This window comes from Equus przewalskii, chromosome 12 (genome assembly GCF_037783145.1).
Source record: "Equus przewalskii isolate Varuska chromosome 12, EquPr2, whole genome shotgun sequence".
Taxonomy (NCBI): Eukaryota; Metazoa; Chordata; class Mammalia; order Perissodactyla; family Equidae; genus Equus; species Equus przewalskii.
The window spans coordinates 79,145-84,633 of NC_091842.1; the positions used below are offsets into that span (position 1 = coordinate 79,145).

General features: G+C 64.6%; 1 long non-coding RNA gene across 1 annotated transcript; it reads right to left on the reverse strand.

Annotated features, from left to right (window-relative positions):
* Window positions 1-1,419: 1,419 nt before the first annotated feature.
* On the reverse strand, window positions 1,420-4,007 carry LOC139074677 (uncharacterized). Its single transcript, XR_011524303.1, has 3 exons — window positions 2,853-4,007; window positions 2,295-2,416; window positions 1,420-1,922 (listed from the first exon to the last, which is right to left on the reverse strand). It is a non-coding gene; the product is annotated as an uncharacterized lncRNA (long non-coding RNA).
* Window positions 4,008-5,489: the final 1,482 nt, after the last annotated feature.

A 5,489-nucleotide genomic window follows, 5' to 3' on the forward strand; every position in this document is an offset into this window, starting at 1 on the left:
CGGTGGCCAGAGGCCCTGCTGTGCCTCCACGGGCTCCTGGGGACGGAGTCAGGCTCAAGGGCACGTGCTGCTTCTGAAGGAGTGGTGTGTGCACACGGGAGAGCGCCACTGTCTTCCTGTACACACGGTGCAACGTGTGGGTGAAGCCACCTGCACGAGAGGCAACGAGGCGCGGGCAGACAGCTGCTGCTCTGCGGGCCGGGGTGGCCCTCCTGTCTGCTCATCTCAGGCCGGACACTGCCCCGCACTGGGCCTGCAGCCCCAGGCAGACCCCCACTCACAGGGTGCAGAGGATGGAGCCCAGCTGGTGTTCCGGGTAGCTGGAGTTGACGCTCACCTGGCGTCTCTTCGTGGGAGGGGTTTCTGGCCAGTGTCAGGCTCTGACACCACTGGAGGCCCTGGGAGACCTGGAAGGACTGGCCTTCTCAAGTGAGCTGAGGCAAGAGGACCCCTGAGGGAGGCCTGAGGGAGAGGCTGAGCTCCAGACTCCAGCCCCACAATGCTGGGTGATTCTGAGCCTCTCGGGGCCACGCCAGGACCCAGGGGTGCCCGGAGGGAGCACCTCCCAGGAACCAGAGAGCAGCTCTCCCCAAAGCCCCATGCAGGGACATTTGCTGATAAAAGAATGAACTGCAGGGAGGGCTGGAGCAGCCACGCCCTGGGGGGATGGGGTCCCTCATGCTGGAGTGGGACGCTCCTCTCCCTTCTGGGTCAGGGCTCAGCTCGGCTCTGCCTGCTCTTGATCCTCTGCCGGCCCTGCCAGGCTCGGGAATCAGGCCTGTAGGCCTGTCCCTTCACAGCTGCTCCATGCTCTGGGCTCGCACCATGTTCATCCCTGCACATTCGCAGTCCAGAGGTCAGGGGTCAGGAGAGCACAGAGGCGAGTGTGCACAGAGACACCTGGAGTGCCACACAAGGGGCCACAGGGAGCTGACCCCGGAGGGCCCCTTGGAGTTTCAGATCAGGGGGCTCCAGTAAGGGGAGACCCCCAGACTAGGGGCCTCATCTCAAACGCCTCATTAACGCCTTATGGGCGGTGATTTGGCAGGAACCCCACACCCACCACGCAGGGAGTCCCTTGCCCACGGGCCATCCCAGAGGAGCAACTACCAGGCGCCTCATCCTGGGGCGACTCCCTCCCTTCCTTGGGGTTCTCTTTGCAGTTACGCAACTGGGGCCACCAGTGGCAGACATCACACGCAGAGGTCACTTTGACCTTCGTCACAGCATCTGCCCTAAGGCACTCTCTCCAGCAGGGAGAGGGCAGCGCAGGTGGACATCTAGGGACGGCAGCCACTCCCTCCCATCAGGCCTGTAGTGCCCGCATCTCTGAACACGGGATGACATGTGGGGACTCCAGGACTGGAGCCTCTCGGGGGGGCCTGCATCTAGTTTCCAAAGCAACTCTGACTCTCAAACCATTGGAGACCCCTCCTTATTCGAGGTACTCTCCTGATTTGGAGGAGAGATTTAGAATAAGTATGTAAGATCGGGCAGAGCTGTGATACAACACAAGCCAGCACAGCTGAGCTGGAGACCATGACAGACATGCTGCTGTGGGGTGGCCAGCGCCAAGCCTGGGACCAGAGGAGGAGGAACGTGGCAGCACTGTGGTGCGTCCTGTGCCAGAATTGGGACCTAGACACAGGAGAAGCGTGTGCGTGGTGGGCAATCCTGACAAACTGGGACGGGACTGCTGGGCTGTCTCCTGGGAATGTGAGCACCGCAGGCTGTGGTTACCGGTCGAGGTCAGCCGTAGGCGTGACGAGGATAGAGGTGTCACACACTCCTACTTCTGGACAGAGAGTGGTCTCTGTGACTGATGAAGACCAGCCTGGTGTCCCCCTAGCGTCCACTGCAGCTGCTCCCACGGGGGCCAGAGCCCAAAGCACAGGACCCACTGCAGGTGGGGCAGGCGGACCCTGTGCCAGATGGAGAATTTCAGGAGATCTGGTTAACGCCGAGAGAGTCCAGTTCTCAATGGGGGTCGTGGCCACCCAGGTGCTGACATGTTCCAAAATTCACCAGACGCACACTTAACATGCCTGTGTTCTATCGTACGGAAGTTACACCTTCATAGAGCTGACTTTCACTAAGAAACAAACCGTATCTGGGGCGATACATCTTCTACTGGGTGTTTATAAAGCCCTCAGAACTCAATCGTTCCCCTCGTTTGTCAGCACCACCCAGGGCCCGTCCTCGCACGTCTGCAGCCCGAGCGCAGTCTACACAACACCCACGCCCTCCTCGACCTCTAGCAGCTTTGTTGCCTCTGACAGGGAACAGGCAGTAACCTGCAAATGCGGCACATCCGACCCTCAGCGTGTCAGTTGGGCGGCAAGTGTCCACTGTGTCTGCCAGCCTGGGCACGGTACTAGGAGAAGCTGGAGGTATGAACTAGTGTCCACACCGTATCCTAGAAGGGCAGAGACACAGCGGAGTAAGCGCAGACCAGCGCCAGTAACTGGATACAGGGCCATGGCCAGAGCTCAGGGAGGCTGTAACCACGGGCCACCAGGACCGATTCAAACTGACCGTCTTACCAAGAGCGACTGAGCTGTGTCTCAGGAACTGAGAGGCCTCTTGTCCAGTTCAGGCCTGTTGAGACCACCAACCCACCACCTGGACCTGTCGAATGCCCAGTCAGTGACTCTCTGCCATCAGGGGCTGCAAACCCCACCCTCAGGTCACCTAACACCTCATCTGTGAGTAGGCGTCCTGTGAGAGCATGGAGCTTGACTGCGCTGGTGCAGGCCGTCAAATACGTCACTTCCCTCCTCAGTCGCTGTCTCCACACCTCAGACCACCCCCCATCCCACAAATTGAGCGCAAGTCCTGGGTCTGGAACACACCTCTGAGAGCTCTGACTCCCGCCTCCTGGCTGGCCGACCTCGAAAAAGCTGGTGGTGTGATCATTGGCTTTTTACGGGCATCGGGCAGAGAACCCTGTCTTTGTGTGGTGATGTGGCCACAGAGAAGGGATGCACATGTCCTCCAGGTCAGGGAGGGATGCGGAGAGGTGGCCTCTGAGGGCGGTCTCAGAAGACACAGCACAGAGGGAGGAAGGAGGGAGCATGAGAAAGGGCATCCCAGACAGGTGACCTCGGAGATGGGGAATGATGAGGGACCATGTCTTTCAGGGACCACAGCAGCTCAGTGAAGCTGGAATGCAGGGAGCAGGACAGAGGCTGGGCAGAAATAGAGAGAAGGGAAAGGAGGGAGGGACGGAAGGAGGAAAGGAGGGAAGGAGGGAGGGAGGGAGGGAGGGAAGCAAAGGAAGGAGGGAAGGGAAGGATGGAAGAGGAGGGAGGGAGGGCAGAAGGGAAGGAAAGGAGGGGGGAGGGAAGGAAGGAAGGAGAGAGGGAAGGAGGAAAGGGAAGGATGGAAGAGGAGGGAGGGAGAGCAGAAGGGAAGGAAAGGAGGGAGGGAGGGAGGGAAGGGAAGGGGGAGGGAAGGAGGGAAGGAAAGGAGAGGGAGGGAGGAGAGGAAGGGGAGGGAAGGAGGGAGGGAAGGAGGGAAGGGAAGGGGGAGGGAGGGAAGGGGGGGCGGAGGCTAAGTCGGGCCCCGCCCAGGAGGCGGGAGCGAGTCGGGGCAGAGGGAGGCAGCGAGTTGAGGCTGGCGCACAGCCGCGCCCCCTCGTGCAACCGCGGCCCGCCCGCGGGTGGCCTCTGCTCGCCCCGATGGCCGTGCCTGGGCGCCCGGTTACCAACGCGGCCGTGACGCGGCGGCCGGCGCGCGGGGAGGGCGGAGCGGCCGAGCGCTCTCACGCGCAGCGCGGGCGCCGCAGCCCGCACGTCCGCCCGCTCGGGGCCGTTTCCTCAGGCGGCGGCTCCGGCAGCAGCATCGCGCCAGAGCCTCGGACGGAGCCGCGCGGAGCCCCGAGTCCGGACGGCGGGGGGCGAGCGGTGGGGGACGCGGAGGGAGGCGATACGGAGGGGCGGGGAGGGCAGCCACCTTCTCTCGCGGCGACCTGGCGGGATGGGGGGGGCGGGGTCGCGGGCCCGGGCGCTTCCGGACGCCTCCTGATGGCGTCACAGGCCACACGCAGCAGGCACCAGGGACCTCCTGCGGGAGGGGCACGCGCAGGGGACGGGCGTGTGAGACAGGGCCAGAGCCGCCCCAGCGCAGCAGCCCGGGGCCTCCAGTCTGCGCGTGCGCAGTGTCGTCCTGTCGCCCTCCCTCAGGCTGGTGCTAGTCTCCCAGAGCAGCCGTGGGCTTCTGGCCGCTCAGGTCGGGGCCTTCTCGGACTCCCCAGTTCCGAGGCACACGGTCTTTACAGCGTTTCCGCCGGCAAAGGACCCACTCCTCAGCGCGCCTGACCACGATCGTGACCCGCTCCCCGCGGAGTCTCCGCTTGAGGGCGCAAGAGCCACCTCTCCCCTCGCTGTCCACTCCCCTCACGTCTCCTGGCAGCCAGGTCGCCCAGAGCCCGCACTCCGCTCCGCGCATGCGCGGAACCCCTCCTCGCCTCCCCAGCGGTCCCTACCTGGATTTGCGGCACTCCCGTACTCCGCGCCTGCGCAGAACCCCTTTTCGCCGCCTCAGGGGTCTGGGAGGCTGAGTCCTGCGGCGCTTCCGTACTCCGCTCCGCGCGTGCGCCGGGTCTGTGGCGCGCCCTCCGCTCTGCGCGCGCGGGGCTCGGGGAGCGCGGGGTCGCGCCGGATCCGTGGGCTCTGCAGTCCGGGTTGGATCGTGTGGTGCGGTCGCCGCCCGCACAGACGCACATACGTGTAGATTTCCAGTTTTATGGAGGGTTTCTCTAACGGGGACGTCGTGAGCTGACGTTTTCCTGAATAAACACCGGTGGCATTTCTGTACGCACGTGGTCACCGTGTCCCCGTCGTCCCTGTAGCCCCGGGCCCTGTCATCGCCGCCTCGCTCAGGGCGGGGGGCGCGGGGCCGGCGGCGGTCCTGCGGCCTCACCGGGTGCTGTGTGGGGTTGTCCCTCGGAGGGGCCTCGGCCACTGGTGTCCGGGCTGCGTGTCCGGGCCGCGACTCTGCGGGGAGGGGCGTCAGGACACCGGGGAGGGTTTGGGAAGGTAACCCCTGGACATTCCGGGCCAGGAAGGGGTGGCCCTGGGGGGCAGGTCGCCGACGGCGGAGGCCCGCAGGGACTGTGGGGTCCTTCCTCCTTCAGGGGGGAAATGGGCTGGCGTCCACGAGGAGGGTCTAGGGGTCCCCGCTGGCCTGCGAGCGTGGCCGTTGTCGCCCCCATGCGCCCCACAGGGCGGCCTCCCTCGACGGCCCCCGTGGACGCTCCGTGACTACGGCAGACCTGTGCAGCAATGGGAGCGAAGGAAGCTGTGGCCCGACTCCTCCGTGCGTCCCGGGGCCGAGGGTCAGAGGGCACCTCCTTCCCCTTCCAGTGGGAGGTGGGCGGGGCCGGGGCAAGAGGCCTCTCCAGTGCGGGCTTTGCCCACCTGGCGGTGCCCCTTAGCTCCCACATGCTGCCTGAGACGCCCAAGCCTGTTGGCAGTTGTGTTTCTTGA